This window comes from Crocuta crocuta, unplaced genomic scaffold (assembly GCF_008692635.1).
Source record: "Crocuta crocuta isolate KB4526 unplaced genomic scaffold, BGI_CrCroc_1.0 scaffold27, whole genome shotgun sequence".
In the NCBI taxonomy this organism is placed as follows: domain Eukaryota; kingdom Metazoa; phylum Chordata; class Mammalia; order Carnivora; family Hyaenidae; genus Crocuta; species Crocuta crocuta.
The window spans coordinates 47,398-66,125 of NW_027532250.1; positions in this window are offsets into that span (position 1 = coordinate 47,398).

Consider the following 18,728-nt stretch of genomic DNA (forward strand, 5'->3'; position numbering starts at 1 on the left):
GAAAATGAAGGTGACAGCGAAAGAAAACGACTGGAGGGCAATGAGGGGCGAGAGGGCGGAAGGGAGGCAGGAGCCGGATGGCCTAGAGAGTGGCAAGTGGTTTGGACTTGATCCCCAGGGTAATGGGTGACATTGAAAGCTTTGAAACACAGGAGCGATGCGATCGGATGTAGGGTTTTCCACAGGTCGTTCTGGCTGCCATGGAGAAAGGATGTGAAGGGGCAAGGCAGAGGTTGGGACGCTGTTGGTGGACATGACCAGGTGAGAGCTGACGGTCACTGAGAATGAGGCAGGAGTGAGGATGAAGCCAGAGCACGTGGGAAAGGCTTAGGAAGCCGAAGAGTGGGCCTTGCAGGGTCTCACTCGGTGAGCGTGGAACAAATACCCAAGTGTTTAAATTCTTCACCCTCCCTTCGCTCTTCAGTCCACTGCTCTCATCCATCTGTCTCCTTCCCGCCGCAGAACCGCATCTGCCAGCGCCGACAACTGTCCGTATCCAAAAACACTTCCCCGTTTTCACCTATTCAACGATCCAATACGAACAAGCACAGAGAGCTGCAGCCTTCTTGAAATTCTATCCTTTCTCTGCACCCCAGGCAACACGCTTTCCTGGTCCTCCCCCACCTCTTCAGCTCTCCCTTCCCAGACTTCTCCCCCTGAGTTGTCCCTCTGCGTGTTCTCTAGATCTGCAGGTCCTCAGGACCTAGGCTTGGACCCTCCTCTTCCTCCACCCTCTTCTGGGGGGATCTCGCCCATCCCACCTCCTAAAACCATCTCTATGCTGAGAACTCTCAAATGTGTATCTCCAGCCCTGTGTCTGCTCTGATCTCCAGACTCGTGTATCTAATTGACCAAACTGTCCCTTGACCTTACCACTAGGTTTCCCCGTGGGCATCTCCACATCGGCACGAGCACCCCAAATGTGGTCTTCTTCTCACAGGAAAGAGGGCCACCAGCTGCACAGTGAGCAGTACCAAACACCTGGAAGTCATCGCTAGTTCAGTGGTGCCCCAAATCCACCCAATGCTAAGGCAAATCCTGTATCAGTTCCACCGTAAGAGCATACATCAAATCTATCCACTTCTGTCTCCACTGCTCCCACTCAGTCCAGGTCTCCACTCGCCCTCACTTAGACATCTGCGATAGCCTCGAACAAACCTGACTGTATCTATCCTTGCGCTGTTACAGTCCATTCTCCAAACATCTACAAAGCTTTTCCTTTTGTAATTTTGCTCGATCACTTTATCACGAAGGAAAAAATCCAAAAATTGGGAAGCTCCACCTATTTTTTGCTGTAACTTGTGTCCTTATGATGGAAATAAAATGGACGATTACTTACTGAACTTCTAGATGCGAGGTTAGGTGCCAGGGGGATAGGGGACGAGGTGGTCAAGGTAAGAATACCATCAAGGAGCTATGAAGCCCCGGCAAGGAGACATGACAGGCATATAGACGCTTCAGCGTGAGGGTGAAGGTGGTCGCCGTGAGACAAGTGTTGATGAGCTCTCTTGGAACTGGGGAGAGGGAGTTCTTACCTCTGGCTGAGGTGGGCCTGTTTCATGGAAGAAATATTTAGGCCGGTACTTAAAGGATTTGGACATGTGGAGATTGGAGGAAAGAACATTGTGAGGAGAAGGAACTAGAAGGAAAGACATGAGAAGAAGGATCGCTCCGTTCCGTTGGTCCACGGGAAAGCGTGAGGGGAAGTTGGGGAGATAGAGCTGGAAAGTACTGTGAGATCCAGGACTGCCTTGAATTACACGCTACAGATTTTAGGCTTCGTCCTGTATGGTATAGGCAATGGTTTTTCATAGTTTTCTATGAAGGCTTTTGAACAGGAAAATCAAATGGACCAACCTTAATATGATGAAAATAATCTGGCAGCCGAGTCTATAATGATTTAGAGGGGACAGTTCCCACCCCTTAATTTCCTTCTGCTTCTCTAAAGTGACTCATTTACCATCACAAAGTTCTCTAGTACTTCTTTCTTCAAGAGATGACGTTTAATTTTTCCTCTGAGTGTGGGCTGAACTTAGCTATTCACTTCTCATGAGTGCAGTGAAGCAGGGGCACAGTGAGGCTTCTCAGACTAGGTCATCAAAAGACACTGTGACCTCCATCTTGGTCGCACTCTCTCGCATTACTTGCTTTGGAGGAAGACTGTTGCCACGTAATGGGCAATCCTCTGCAGAGACTCACTTGGTGAAGAACTGAGGCCTCCTACGACAGCCAGAGAAGTGAACCTGGAAATGGATTTTGACCCCCAGCCCAGGCCCAGGTGACAACTTGACTGCCACCTCCTGAGAGAATGTGAATCAGAAGCATGAAGCTAAATTGCTTCTAAATTTCTGACCTACAGAAACTATGAGATAATAAATACGTGGTTGTTTTAAGCCAATGAATTTGGGGTGCTTTCTTATGAGCAATACTTAACTAATATAAGTATCCAGGGTGTTTTTAAAAATGTAAGTTGGGGGGGCATCTGGGTGGCTCATCAGTTAAGCGTTCAACTTCAGCTCAGGTCATGGTCGCACAGCTCATGAGTTCGAGCCCCAAGTTAGGCGCTGTGCTGACAGCTCAGAGCCTGGAGGCTGCTTCGGATTCTGTGTCTGTCTCTCTGTCCCTCTCCTGCTTGCACGCTCTCTCTCAAATATAAATAAACATTTAAAAATTATATTAAAAAAATGTAAGTCGGGGTGCCTGGTAGTTCAGTTGTTCGAGCATCTGACTTTAGCTTAGGTCATGATCTCATGGTTAGTGAGTTAGAGCCCCACACAGGACGCTCTGCTGTCAGCATGGAGCCTGCTTGAGATTCTCTCTCTCTCCCCTCCCCTGCTCGCTCTCTCTCTCTCAGAATAAATATATAAGCTTAAAAAATTAAAAAGCTGGACAGGGGCACCTGGGTGGCTCAGCTGGTTAAGTGTCTGACTTCAGCTCAGGTCATGATCTCATGGTTCATGGGTTCGAGCCCTGCATCAGGCTCTGTGCTCACAGCTCAGAGCCTGGAGCCTGCTTCAGATTCCATGTTTCTTTCTCTCTCTGCCCCTTCCCTGCCTCTCAAAAATAAATAAACATTAAAAAAATTTTTTAAAGCTGGACAAAACTGTCAAACATAGCCATTATAACCCACTGGAAATTGGACAAAGTCATACAACAAACTGAGAAGATTTATTAACGAAAATTACTAAACTTCAGTTAAGGGACGGTATGAAATCTGTAACATTTTTGCCCGCCATTATTCTTATTTTTTTAAAATTTTTATTCTTTTCTTTTTAAGATTTTATTTTTAAGTAATCTCTGAACTCAATGTGGGGCTCGAACTCACAACCTGCAGATCAAGAGCTGCACGCTCCACCAACTGAGCCAGCTGGGCGCCCCTGGGTGCTCTTACTCTTGAAAGCAATAAGGGAAAGACCAAAAGTGACTAAGACAAGAAAGGAGCAGAGAAAATCTCCAGAAACAACAACAAAACAAGTAATAAAATGGCACTAAATACATATCTATCAATAACGACTCTGAATGTAAATGGACTAAATGCTCCAATCAAAAGCAATAGGGTGTCAGAATGGATTTAAAAAAACCAACCAAACAAACCAAGATCCATCCAGATGCTGTTTACAAGAGACTCAATTTAGACCTAAAGATACCTGCCGATTGAAAGTGAGGGGATGGAGTAATATTTATCATACAGATGGATGTCAAGTGAAAGAAACAAGGGAAATATAATTAGTGGCTGATTTCTTATCAGAAATAATGGACCCAAGAGCAGAAGAATGCCATACTCAACATTCTGAAAGACAACAAACCGTCAGGCAAGAATTCTATATCTAGCAAATATAAAAAATGAAGGTGAAATAAATACTTTTGCAGATAAACAAAGGCTGAAAGAATTTGGTGCTAGCAGACCTGCCTTCCAAGAAATACTAAAGAAAGTTCTCAAGTTGAAATTAACACCAGACAGTGAGTTGAATTCATGAGAAGATACGAAGAATAGCAGAAACAGTAAATGTAAAAGATTCTGTAAGTAGATTCCATCTCTTCTTTTGCCTTTTAAAAAATATAAGACTGGGCAAAGCAATAATTCTGACACTGTATGGTTGGGTTCCTAATGGTGCAAAGGATGGGGAGAAAAATGAGACGCTGGGGAAATTTCCTGTATGTAACTGAAATTTAGTTTTCTGAAGCAGATTGTGCTAAATTAAAATGCATGTTGTAATCCTTAGAGTAACCACTAATAAAATAACTCAAAAAATAGTACAAAAAAATTAACAGACAGATCAACAGGATTCATGAAAACATATTTAACATAAAATAAGATAGCAAAGGAGACCAAAAGAGACACATATGACAAATAGAAAATAAACAGTAAAATGACAGGCATAAATCTAATCATATCCGGAATGACTAAATACATATCTTGGATAGACTAAATATTTCAAAAGACAGAGACTGTCAGAATGGATGAAAAAGCAGAACCCAACTATGTACGATCTATGAACAGAAACACCATACACTGAAAGACACAAATGGATTGAAAGCAAAGGGATAGAAAAAAAGACATACCATGCAAATAGCAACCATAAGAAAGCTGGAGTTTCTATATTAATATCAGCCAAATAGGCTTTAAGGCGGATCATAATGATAAACGGTCAATATGTGAGTTAGATATAACAAGTATAAACGTTTATGGACGTTATCAACCTCTGTTAATTAACCCAAAGAAGTAAAGGAAAGGTTAACTTCACCAGAAGGAAAAATTGACAATCCAATACTAATAGGTAGAGATTTCAATACCTCACCCTCAGCAAGTAAATAACTGGACAAAAAAAATGTCAGCAAGGGTAGGATTGTGAAACAGTACAATAGCTGTGGAAAACAGTATGGCAGTTCTTAAAAAAAATAAAAATATTATTACTGTATGACCCACAATTCCATTTCTGAATATGTATCCAAAAGAGCTGAAAGCTAGGTCTCAAAGGGCTATTTGCACACTCATGTTCATAGCAGCATATTCACAATAGCTAAGAGGTGGAAGTAGCCCAAGTGTCCACAGACGGATAACTGAATAAACAGAATGTGGCAAATACATACAATGCGATGGTATTCAGGCTTTAAAAGGATGAACATGCTACACACTACATGCTACAACATGGATGAGCCTGTGGACATTATGTTAAGTGGAATAAGCCAGTCACAAAGTGATACGCGTTATATGAGGCCACTTATAGCAGGTATCCAAAATACTCAAGTTCACAGAAACAGAAAGTAGGATGGCAGTTAGGAGGGGCTAAGAGTGGTTGCTTTTTAGTAGGTGTAGAGTTTCAGTTTTGCAAGATGCTAAAGTTCTGGAGATCCGTATCTCAACAATGTGAAAATATTTAACATTACTAAACTGTACACTTAAAAATGGTTAAGACGGTACATTTTACGTTATTTATTTTTGAGAGAGAGAAGAGGAGGAGAAAATCTCAAGTAGGCGCTCCATTATGTTATGTGTTTTTATCACAGTTTCAAAAAATCAACACGGATATGGAAGATTTGAATAAAACTATCAACCAACTTGACCTGACATTCATAGAAAACACCCAAAGGCTAAAGAATACATATTCTTTTCAAGAGCACATGGAACATTTTCCAGGATAGACCATCAGCTAAAACAAGGCTCAAATTCTTTTTTTTTAAATAGTTTATTGTCAAGTTGGTTTCCATATAACACCCAGTGCTCATCCCCACAAGTGCCCTCCTCCATNAAACAAGGCTCAAATTCTTAAAGATTAAAATCATACAGAGTGCATTCTCTGGTCACAACAGAATTAAAATGGAAACCTGCAATTGAAAGATACCTAGGAGAACCTGAAATTTTTCAAAATTAAGCAATGCTTCTAAATAACTTATGGAGCAAAAAAGAAATCACAAGAGAAGTTAAAGAAACAACTTTGAGGAGAATTAAAACAAAAGCACAACATAAAGAAATGTACAGGATGTGACTGAGCGGTGCTTATGGTGAAATTTATAGCTGTAGATGCCTGTCTTGGAAAAGAAGGAAGGTCTCAAATCGATAACCTAATACAACACATTCATAAAAGAGAAGACATACCTCCCACTCCTCCAGCTTTTCACATTTTCTCCCATTGTTCTCTGGCCTCTCTTGCTGACCTCTCCTCCTCCTCTTGGCCATTAAATGTTGGAGATTCATTTTTTTTCCTTTGTAAAAAAAAAAAAATGTTTACTTATTTTGAGAGGGGGGAGCGGCAAAGAGAGAAAGAATACCAAGCAGGCTCCATGTTTAGCATAGAGCCCGACGCAAGGTTTGATCTCACAAACTTTGAGATCATGACCTGAGTCGAAATCAAGAGTCGAATGCTGAATTGACTGAGCCCCCCAAGGTGCCCCCTAAATGTTGTAGATTCTTAGGACTCGCTCTAGACCTTCTCTCTCAGTCTGTATTTGCACCTTTTGCCTCATGACTCAGTTGCCCCTTTGCCTTGTGATTCCCAAATGTATCTCCGCAGCCTGAATTTCTCCTCTGTGCTCCAGGCCATCAACAGCTCCTGTCAACAGCTCCTGTCTCTCAAGGCATTTCAAACACAGCCTGTGCAAAGCTGACAGCACGGGCTCCCTCCACCCATACTGATCTTCACCCCTGTCTTCCTTTAGCACCTTGGCGAATGGTCAAATAAGAAACCTAAAAGGCAAGCCTGAAACATGTCCATTTCACCCCATTTGCAGTTCATCACCTAATGCCCCTGACCTTGAATCCTTTTACTTTTCTCCATCTTTAACGCCACCCACTGGCCCGTCCTCTCTCATCTACATCACAGCTGCAGCCTCCAGCATGCCTCTCCTTGCTGGCTTTTGTTATACTGGCATGGAGCTTTGTTCTCGTGGTTACTTTGTTTCGTTTGCTTTAGTTATCTTACTGTCCATGATCTGCTAAAATATCTCCGTGGTTTCACACAGACCCAAACTCCACGTGGCTGGTTCCAGCCTTGTCATTCCCTTTTCGGTTCCTCAGCACACCGCTGTCTCTAGCCACAGGGCCTTTGCATTTGCCCTGTTCTCTCAATTTGGGTTGTGATTCCCTCTTCTTGGTCTAGGTAACTTTTATTCATCCTTCAGACCTCACCTCATCCTTCATTTCCCCAGGGTAGCCTTCTTGACTCCCCAGCAGAGAGCAGATGCCCCTACTCTATTTTCTTGTAGACCGTTGGTTCTCAACATGGCACACTTTTGCCCCCCAGGGGACATTTGGCAGAGTCTGGAGATCTTTTTAGTTGTCGCAACTGAGGGTTGGTGGGGTTTGATCCTTGCATCTAGTGGACAGAGTCCAAGTGTGCTGTTAGACATCCTACGATGCACAGGACAGCCCCAAATGTCCATACTGCTGAGGCTGAAGGACCCTGTGGTCGACCCATCGTCCTCTCCTCCGGAGTGTGCGTCTCCGTCTATTACTCCACAATCATGGGTGCTTTGAGCTTTGTGAGAACTATAGTCATGATGCCTCTTGTTCATACAGGGTCCTCCAGGCCTTGCACATTCCACATTCTTCATGGGTCTACGTACTAGGATACTGGCAATATCCTTTTCTCTCTCTTTTTTTGTAAGAGCATCTTGATTTTCCTGTGGGCAACACACACTCTTGAGCATTTCATTTGTTTTTGGTGGGTCTGTCTATTGCTGTTCCTCACCTTACCCTAATCCCCAGCCATGAGGCAGGTATATGACCACAGTGCACTAATTAGACCTTCACCTGCTTTTGAAAATAAAGTTGGAAATTTTCTTTCTTTTTTTAAAAAGTTTATTTATTTTTGAGATAGAGACAGAGAGAGCAAGCAAGAGAGGGACTCAGAGAGAGAGGGAGAGAGAAAATCCCAGGCAGGCTCCGTGCTGACAGCGTGGATCCTGATGTGGGGCTTGAACCCACGAACCGTGAGATCATGACCTGAGCTGAAACCAGAAGTTGGATACTTAACTGACTGTGCCACCCAGGTGCCCCAAGTTAGAAAATTCCATAAATAAACTGGGAATAAATATTGGAAAACAGCCATGCTCATTCCTTTATGTCTGTCTGTGGCAGCCTTTGTGTACAATAGCAGAGTCAGCCAGTTGCAATAGGGACTGTATGGCCTGAACAGCTGAAAATATTTACAATTTGGGCATTTGCAGAAAATGTTGGCCAACCCCTGATCTAAAGTAGTAACTCGGGGCGCCTGGGTGGCTCAGTCGTTTAAGCATCCGACTTTGGCTCAGGTCAGAGTCTGGCAGTTCGTGGTTTCGAGCCCCATGTCAGGCTCTGGGCTGACAGCTCAGAGCCTGGAGCCTGCTTCGGATTCTGTGTTTCCCTTTCTCTCTGCCCCTCCCCTGTTTGTGCTCTGTCTCTCTCTCTCTCTCACAAAAATAAAATAAACAACAACAAAAACTAAAAGCAGTAACTTGTGACTTCTCACTGGTGCGGCTGCTCTGGACCTCTCTAAAGCCAGCTCGTTCACTCTTCCTTCAATTTCATCACCTTCCCAGTGATGTTTCAGTAACCCCCATCCGTCCCCACCCCCGCCTTTTTGTCTTATTGTGGCCAGAGTAGGTTTCAGATGTCACCGAAAGAGGCTTAACTAATGCAGCAACCCAAGAGATGTGTGTTAAGTAGCTTATCATTGTAGCAGGTGGTCCCCCAAAAGATATGTCCATGTCCTAATCCCCAGAATCTGTGAATGTGACCTTATTTGGGAAAAGGGTCTTTGTAGTTGTAACTAAGTTAAGGATCTCAAAATGAGATCATCCTGGATTATCTGGGTGAGCCCTAAATCCAATGACAAGTGTCTTTATAAGAGACACTGAGGAGAAGGCCATGTGAAAATAGAGGCAGAGATTAGAGCGATTCTTTGGTGGACACAGTCAGGGAATATCGGACCCCGATGAGCACAGAAGAGGAAGGATGGATTCACTTGAAGTCTTCAAGAGAAACGTGAGACCACTTGTACCATGATTTCGGACTTCTGGCCTCCAGAAACATGAGAAAATAAATTTCTCTTCTTTTAAATCCCCAATGTGTGATTATTTGTTACAGAAGCCATGGAAAACGAATACAACAGCCATCCCATTTCCTAATGCATCTGGGATAAGATGCAGTCTCCTTAAATGTTTACACGGCTTTTCTTGGCCTGGCCTTGATCTTTTTCTTCCCTCCTCTCCCCTTCCCTCTTTGTTTCATTTTTAAATAAATTAATTATTTTAGATTCCCAGCAACACTGAATGGGAGATAGAGATTTCTCATATATCTCCTGCCTCTACTCATGCACGGAGCCCCAAAACATCAACATGGTGCATTTATTGTGTGGTGCATTTATTAAAATTTATTAAAATTGATGATCCTATATGGACACATCGTTATCATCCAAAGTCTGTATTACCTTAGGGTTGCCTCTTGGTGTTATATATTCTATAGGTTTGAATGAATTTATAATTACGTATCCACCTTTACAGTATAATAGTGATCTCACTGCCCTAAAGATCATCTATACCCCACCTCTCCATCTCCCCTAACTCCTGGCAACCATTGATCTTTTTACTGTCTCCATAGTTTTGCCTTTCCCAGAATGTCTCGTATTTGGAATCATACAATATGTAACTTCTTTTTTTTTTTTTTTTAATTTATTTCTAGGAGAGAGAGAGAGAGACAGCGTGAGCAGGGGAGGGTCAGAGAGAGAGGGAGTCACAGACCAAAACAGGCTCCAGGCTCCGAGCTGGCTGTCAGCACAGAGCCCGACGCGGGGCTTGAACCCATGAACCGCGAGATCATGACCTAAGCGAAAGTCGGACGCTTAACCAACTAAGCCACCCAGGCGCCCCTGTAACTTCTTATACTTAGTGCTATGCATGTGGTTGTCTTCTTTCTTAAAAATACAATTTATTGTCAAATTGGTTTCCGTACAACACCCAGTGCTCATCCCAACAAGTGCCCTTCTCCATGCCCATCACCCATTTTCCCCTCTCCCACCCCCCATCAACCTCTTCTTTTTTTCTTTAACTTGTTGATATGATGGATCACATTAATTGATTTTTGAATGTTGAACCAGCTTTGCAAATCTGGGATAAATCTCACTTGGTCATGATGTATTTCATATTATTAAATTTAATGTGCTAATCTAATATATATTGCATTTATGTTCATCTCATGAGAGATGTAGGTCTGCAGTTTTCTTGTAATGTCTTTGTCTGGTTTTGGTGCTAGGGTAACAATACTGGCCTCATAAGCATGAGTTAGGAAGTATTCCTTCAGCTTCTCTCCACTGAAAGAGATGGTAGAGAATTGGTATAATTTCTTTCTTAAAAAGTTTAGTAGAATCAATCAGTGAACCAACGTGGGCCTGTTGCTTTCTGTTTTGGGATATTTTAAATTGTTGATTAAATTTAATAGATACAGGCCCATTCAGTTGTCTGTTTCTTTTTGTGTGAGTTTTGGCTAATTGTGTCTTTCAAGGAATTGGCCTATCCACTTCTTCTCTTCTCGAATTTGTTGGCATAGACTTTTGATAATATTCCATGATTATAATTTTAATATCTATGGGACCTGTAGTGATATCTTCTCTTTCTTTTCTGAGATTAGTAGTAATTTGTGTCTTCTCTTTCTTTTTAAAATTTTTATTAATGTTTTATTTATTTTTGAGAGAGAGAGAGAGAGAGAGAGAGAATGAGCAGGGGAGGGGATGAGAGAGTAGGGGAACACAGAATCTGAAGCAGGCTCCAGGCTCCAAGCTGTCAGCACAGAGCCCAACGCAGGGCTTGAACCCATAAACTATGAGATCATGACCTGAGTCAAAGTTGGACGCTTAACCAACTGAGCCACCCAGGGACCCCTGTGTCTTCTCTTTTTTTTCCTAGCAAGCCTGGCTAGTAGCTTATTGATTTTATTAGTCTTTGCAAAGAATCAATTTTTGGTTTTGTTGATTTTCTCTATTGGTTTCCTGTTTTCAATTTCTTCGACTTCTGCACTTTTATTATATTTCTTCTTCTTAATTTGAATTTAATTTGCTCTTCTTTTTCTAGTTCCTAAAGTGGAACCTTAGATGACTGAGATTAGATTTTTCTTCTCTTCAGTATATGTACTCAGGGCTATAAATTTCTCTGTAAGCTCTGCTTTCACTGCATCCCACAAAATTTGAAAGGTTGTGTTTTAATTTCGTTCAAAATATTTTATTTTTTATTCATTTTATTTCATTAATTAAATTTTAGAGCGAGCAAGCACAAGTAGCGGAGAGGGGCAGAGGGAGTGGGAGGGAATGTCAAGCAGGCTCCATACCCAGTGGAACCAGACATGGAGCTCAATCCCATGACCGTGGTCATGACCTGAGCCAAAATCAAGAGGCGTTCAGTCAACCAGCTAAGCCACACAGGCGCCCCTCATTTAATTCAAAATATTTTAGAATTTCTCTTATGCTTTCTTCTTTGACCCGCATGTTATTTATAAGTGTTATTTAATCTCCATATATTTGGAGCTTTCCCACTATCTTTCTGTTAATGCTTTCGGCTTTAATTCCATTGTGGTCTGACAGAAGACACTGAATACTTCTATCTTTTATATTCTGGTTTATGGCCCAGAATGTGGTCTATTTTGGTAAATGTTCCATGTGGGCTTGAGAAGAATCTTCTCTTGTTGGATGAAATATTCTACAGACATCAATTATATCCTGTTGATGGATATATATCCATCCTCCTGCTTGGACAGTGGGTTCGTCTGTTTCTTCTTGCAGTTTGTCCAGTGTTTGTCTCAAGCATTTTGATACTCTCTTGTTAGCTGTATACACATTAAGGATTGTTAGGTCTTCTGGAAAACTGACCCCTTCTTATTATGTAAGGGATAATTTTCTTTGCTCTGAAGTCTGCTCTGTCTGAAATCAATGTAGTTACTCCCATTTTTCAAATTAGTGTTAGCATTGTTTATTTTTCTCCATTTACTTTTTAAAATTTTATTTTAGAGAGAGAGAGAGGGAGAGTAGGGGAGGGGGACAAAGGGAGAGAGAGAATCTTAGGCAGGCTCCACGCTTAGTGCAGAGTCCAATGCAGAGCTTGAGCCCAGGACCCTAGGATCATGACCTGCGCAGAAATCAGAGTCAGAGTCAGATGCTCAACCAACTGAGCCACTCAAGTACATCTCTATCCATTTAATTTATATGTGTCTAAGTGTAAATGGGTTTCTTGTAGACAACATATGAATTTTTTTTTAATCCACAGTGACAATTTCTTCTAATTGATGTGCTTACATTTACATTTAAAGTGATCATTAAGGGGCTCCTGGGTGGCTCAGTCAGTTGAGTATCTGACTCTTGATTTCAGCCCAGGTCATGATCTCATGGTTCCTGAGGTCAAGCCCATGTCAGCCTCTGGCCTGACAGTGCAGAGCCTGCCTGAGAATCTCTCTCCCTCTCTCTCTACCCTTCCCCTGCTCATGCTCTCTCTCTCAAAATAAATAAATGCTCTTAAAAAAATAAAGTGATCATTAGTATCACTGCATTAATAGCTATCATGTTTGTTCCTGTTTTCTATTTGTTGCCTTTATTCTTTGTTCCTATTTTTCATCTTCCATGCTTTTTGCCTTTTGTCAATTTAATTGAGCTCTTTACGTGAATCAATTTTTTTCTCCTGTCTTAGCATATAAGTTGTTATTTCTTTCAAAGATTTTTTTTTTTTAGTGGTTGCCCCAGAATTTTCCGTACATTTACTACTAATCCAAGTCCATTTTCAAATAAAACTAGACTGCTCTGTGGGTATAGTTATAGTTCTAATAATAAGAAACTATTCCCCATTCCTCCCTCCCATCACTTGCACCCATGCTGTCATTCATTTTACCATGTATAAGCACACATAAGATACATACATGTATCAATATATAATTGAATACATTGTTGATATCATTTTGAACAAACTCATATCTGTTAGATCAATTAAGAATAAGGAAAATAAGCTTATTTTACCTTCACTGATTTATTCTCTAGGGCTCTTCCTTTCTATCTGCAGGTCTGAGTTTCTGACCTACATTATTTTCCTTCTCTAAAGAACCTCTTTTAACATTTCTTGCAATGCAGATCTATTGGCAACAAATCCCTTCAGTTTTTGAGGGTTTTTTGGGAAAGTCTCCATTTCTCTTTCACTTTTGAAGGTTAATTGCTCAGGTTACAGAATTCTAGACTGGTGGGTTTTTTTCTCTAAATACTTTAAATATTTCGTTCCACTCTCTTCTTGCTTGCTTGGTTTCTGAGGAGGAGCTGGAGAGAAATCTTTGCTTTCCTGTGGGTGAGGTGGGTCATTCTTCTGGTTTCTTTCTTTTTTTTTTCAGTTCCCATCCCTGAGCCAGTCCAGGTCGCTGCTCTTCTGGTTTCTTTCAACTTTTTTCTAAATCTTTGATTTTCTTCAGTTTGAATATGATACACACAGGTGTTTGTTTTGTTGTTATTGTTTGGGTTTTGGCGTTTATCCTGTTTGGTGTTCTGTGAGCTGCGTGGACCTGTGCTTTGGTGTCTCACAGTAATTTGGGGAAATTCCCCATCATTGTTGTTTCAGACACTTCTTCTCTCTCCGTTCTCCTTCCGCTCTTCCTGTTATGGGTATGTTTCACCTTTTTTGGCTGTCCCAAAGTTCATGAGTATTCTGTTCCGGTTTCTTCCCTGTTATTTATTTAGTCTTTGGTTTTTGGGGACCTTCTATTGTCATATCCTCAAGCTCAGAGAATCTTTCTTCAGCTGCATCCAGTGTACCAATAAGCCCAACAAACACATTCTTCTTTTCTATTACAGTGGTGGACGTCCAGAATTTTTATTTTTTCCTGGAATTTTCATCTCTCTGCTTATATCCCGCCGTGTGTTCTTGCATGCTGTCTGCTTTTCCCATGAAAACAATGAGCACGTCCATCTTAATTTTTAAAAACTCCTGGTCTGATCATTCCAGCCTCCCTGTCATCTCGGAGTCTGGTTCTGATGCTTGCTCTGTCTCTTTGCTTCGCCTTCCGCACCTTTCATTAGGCCTCTCAATTATCCGCGGGGGGCTGGGCGAGACGTGCGGGGTGCAAGGCCCCGCAGCGGAGAGGCCTAGAGAAACGCTGCGGCCGGGGGTGAGGCGGGAAGGGTCCTGTGGCCCACGGAGCGGGGAGGGGGGGGGGGCCCAAGCCTCCNCGCCCCCAGGCAGGTCAGGCCCCCTAACGCCCCGCCCAAGCGGTCTCCCCGGAAACGACCCTCGCGAGAAGAGGACCGGAAGGCGCCGGTGTGCGTGGAAACGCTTCCGGCCGCCCTTCCCCCACCGGAAGCGGCACGGAACTCTCTGACGCACTNCCTCACAGAGTCTCTAGCAACGGGTCAAGGACAGTTCCGGTCTCCCAGCCAGGCGCTGCTCCCCCGAGTTGCGGCGCCGCGGGTTTGGGGGGCGGCGGTCGGCCTCGGGGCCTTGGTGCCGCCTCGGGCCCCGGGGGTGGGCTCGCCACGCCGCGCACGTCGAGGAGGGAGACGGCACGAAGGGAAGGGCCCGGCCGCCTGACCCGGCACCGAGGCCCAGGGAGGTTTTCTGGGAGGCGGGGGGCGGGAGGGAACCGGAAGCTGGGCGCGCAGGCGCGGCGGCCGGTCCAGCCCCTCGTGCGGCCCTGGCTCCCTAGCGTGTTGCGTCTGCGGCCCCGGCTCTGTCTCCATCGCACCTTCCGAAGGATCCCCGAGCGCTTACCGATTGCTCAGTTTGTTCCGGTTTTTGTGCAGCCTTTTGCCTTAGGATGGAGCGGTGACTTCAAATGCTCTTACGCGCCACACCGCAAAGCGTGAGTCCCATTTTCTTTCTTCTTTTTTTCTTTTAAAAACTGTTGGCACTTAAGAGTTTCTTTGCCGTTCCCTGTACAATTTAGAATCAGCTTGTCTATTTTTGCAAAAATCTTCCTAGGATTTTGATCGGTATTGTACTGAACTTACGGATCCATTTTTGGGGGGGTGAAATTTATACCTTAATAATATCGAGTCTTCCAACCCAAAATACAAAGATACAAAATATCTCTGCATTTCGCAATGCCTTATTTGGTTTCTTTCATCAGTTTTTGGTATCTTCCTGCAGACAGACTTTGCACGTATTTTGTTCGAGTTTAGCCATACGTTTTATGATTTCTTTTTTTTTTTATTTTTTTAAAAAATTTATTTCTGGGAGAAAGACAGCATGAATAGGGGAGGGTCAGAGAGAGAGGGAGACACAGAATCTGAAACAGGCTCCAGGCTCTGAGCTGTCAGCACAGAGCCTGACACGGGGTTTGAATCCACGAACCGCGAGATCGTGACCTGAGCTGAAGGCGGACGCTTGACGGACCGAGCCCCCCAGGCGCCCCTACACTTCATGGTTTCTTAATGCCTTTGTAAATGGTATTTAAAACTTTTTCATTTTCTAATTCTTCATTGCTGGTGTGTAGACATGTAATTGAATTGACATTACATATTGCGGCCTTGCTAAACTCATTTATTAGCTCTAGAAGCTTTTAAAGTTTATAATCTTGTATAATTTCTACATAGTTAATTATGTCATTTGTGAATTGAGAGTTTTATTCTTTATCACCAATTGATGTGACTTTATCACCAATTGATGTGACTTTTGTTTCTTATTGTTCCCTTATTCCACTGGTTAGGGCGTCGAGTATGATGTTGAATGGAAATGGTAAGAGTGGACACTTTTGCATCGTGCCTGATTTTAGGAGAAAGCCTTTATTTTTTCACAGTGAAGTACGATGTTAGCTGTAGGTTTTTTTGTAATTGAACTTTTATCAGGGTGAGAATGTTCCTCCTATCCCTGGTTGTGGGAAGTTTTTACCATTAATTGGTGTTGAGGTTTGTCAAGTGCTTTTTTAGTTTTTCTTCTCTTTCTTGTATTGAGGTGTTCATATGGGTTTTGTGTGTTGGTCTATTGATTACATTAATTGGTTTTTGGATATTGAATCAATTTTGCATTTCCAGAATCACATCCTCTACTTTGTCATGATATATTATAGCTTGTATGTATTTCTGGATTCAACTTGCTACTATTATGTTGTCAATTTTATGTTCATGAGGGATAATGACCAGAAGGTTATTTTTTCTTGTAATATTTATTTCAGGAATGGATATTGGATAATAGCCTAAAAAAATGAGTTAGGACGCAGTTTCTTTTCTTCCATTTTCTGGAAGATTTTGTGAGAATTTGTATTATTTCTTAAGTGTTTGGTAGAATATACCTCTGAAGCCATCCAGACCTGGAGTTCTGTTTTGAAGATTTTAAACTATAAATACAACTTCCTTATTATCTATAGGAATATCAGGATCATCTAGTTCCTCTTTAGTGGGCTTAGGAAGTTTATGTCTTTCAAAGAATTTGTCCATTTCATCTAATTTGTTAAATGTGTAGGTATAATTTTGTCTAAATATTACCCGATCCTTTTAATGTCTAAGATCTATAGTGTAAGATCTTTTGTTCTTTTTTGATATTGGTCATCTATAGCTTCTCTCTCTCTCTGTTCCCCTTAACCAGGCTAGAGGTTTATAAATTTTATTGATCTTTCTGAGGAATCAGTTTTTGGTTTGACTAATTTGTCTCTATAATTTTTCTGTTTTCATTCATTGATTTCTGCTTTTATCTTTATTATTTGCTTCTTTCTGCTTTGGGTTTAAGTTACTTTTCTAGTTTCATAAGTTTCTCAGATCACTGATTTGATACCTTCTTTTAATGTAAGTATTTAATGCTATCATTTTTTCTCTAAGTATTTTTCTGCTTTGGCTTCATCCTACAACTTTTGTGTTCATTTCATTTAATTCAATGTTTATTTGTTTATTTTGAGAGAGAGAGAGAGAGAAAGGGAGTGCGCACACGTGCAAGCAAGCATGAGCCCCTCTGAGAGGGGCAAAGAGAAAGAATCCCAAGCAGGTGCTGTCAGTGCAGGGCCTGATGTGGGGATCAGTCCCACAAAGGGTGAGATCATGACCTGAGCCAAAATCAAGAGCCAGATATTTAACCAACTGAGTTACTCAGGCGCCCCACAAATATATTTTTTAATTCAAAGTGGTTTATAACATTTTTTAAAATTTTATGTATTTATTTTGAGAGAGACAGAGATAACACAGTAGGGAAGGGCCAGAGAGAGAGAGGGAGACAGAGTCTCCCAAGCAGGCTCTGCGCTGTCGGCTTGGAGCCCGTGGTAGGTGTCAGACTCACAAAACCGTGAAATCATGACCTGAGCTGAAACCAAGAGTCTGATGCTTAACCGACTGAGCCATGCAGGCACCCCATAATTCAAAATATTTTTAATTGCCCTTATGACTTTTCCTTGACCCGTGGATTATTTAGAAGTATGTTAATTTCCAAATAGATGAGAATATTTCAGGTATCTTTTGTTCTTGGTTTCTAGTTTGATTCCTTTGTGGTCAGAAAATAAAGTTTGTGTGAGGTTTGCTTTATTTCTGAGAATATGGTCTAGCTTGGTCAGTGTTCCGTGTGTTCTTGAAAAAGGAATTGCATCCCTGTGTGTAGTGTTCTATCAGGGCACTTGGGTGTTTTTCATTCAAAATCCATTTTAATTGAGTTTTCTGTGTCTTGCCACTTGAAATGTTCCCCCACCCCAGTAAGGAATTGTGATCGGCATGAGTCTTTTGCCCAATCCTGTGACCACAGGAGCAAGGTTTTCTGCTTGGCACCCCGTCTGGTACCATATGCCTGGAGCTGAGGGTCGTCATTCCCCCAGAGGCAATGGGGGCACTGGCCTGGCAAGACCAATAAATGTTCAGTGCCACCACCCCTTGGCTTTTCCGTGTGCAGGCGCACAGGTACGTGTGCACAGGCACGTGCTCACAATGCCAATATGTACAGTGTTAAATATCCCCCCATATGCCTCTCCCACATGACTCAGACATCTCACTTTTTTCCCCAAGTGGAGAGAATGCGAAGTCGCGTCCAACTGAAACACAGCTCCCGGTCCAGTTCTCTAGTGAGATCCACATACCCTTTGAGGACATCTGAATATTACTCCCGCCTCAGCAACGAGTGTGCGAGATGATGAATGAACACATTTCCACCCCTCCGAAGGTCTTTCGATGCAGAAAAGCCACTAGAAAACTCCGCAGTGCCACTGTTCCTTCCTGCCTTCCTGGTCTGTCCGCATGACGCTTTCAGCGAGCTGTCGTGTGAGGGGCCCAAGGGGACCGATTTCTGGCCCGGTGTGAGACAGCTTTGAGGAAGGATTGGAAAGGAAGAAAAAGGAACCTCTGATGCGTGTGCTGAGTCAGAAGCGCACACCAGTTTCCAGGCACTGTGTTGGTTTTCTCCAGCAAGGAGAAATGGGAGTTTCTCTGCCACTGGAGAAACCCGCCTGGGGAACTTTGCGCTCCCTCACGGACCTTGTGTGCAGTGGCGGGACCGTGGGCTCCGTGGGGGTGTCCTAGGGATCGGGGAGCACCCCCCTCCCAAGTGTTTGGTGGTGATGACTGTCTGTAGTTTCCTCAGAGACACAATACTGCTTTCAATTCGGATATTGGAGGCAGGGGGAAATCTCACTGTTTTCCTCTTGGCCTGTGTACCGAGGCAGGACTTTGTCCATGTCTTCCGTAGTAAGCCCGTGGGGGCGTTCTGATGCTGCCAGTTGCTGACGTCAGAACAGAAAATGGCCCTAGGATGGGCCTGCCTTTGGTGGACCTGATCACAGCCCTGTTCATCTCTGGAGCACGTGACCCTTCCCAGGAATGGCAGATAATGGT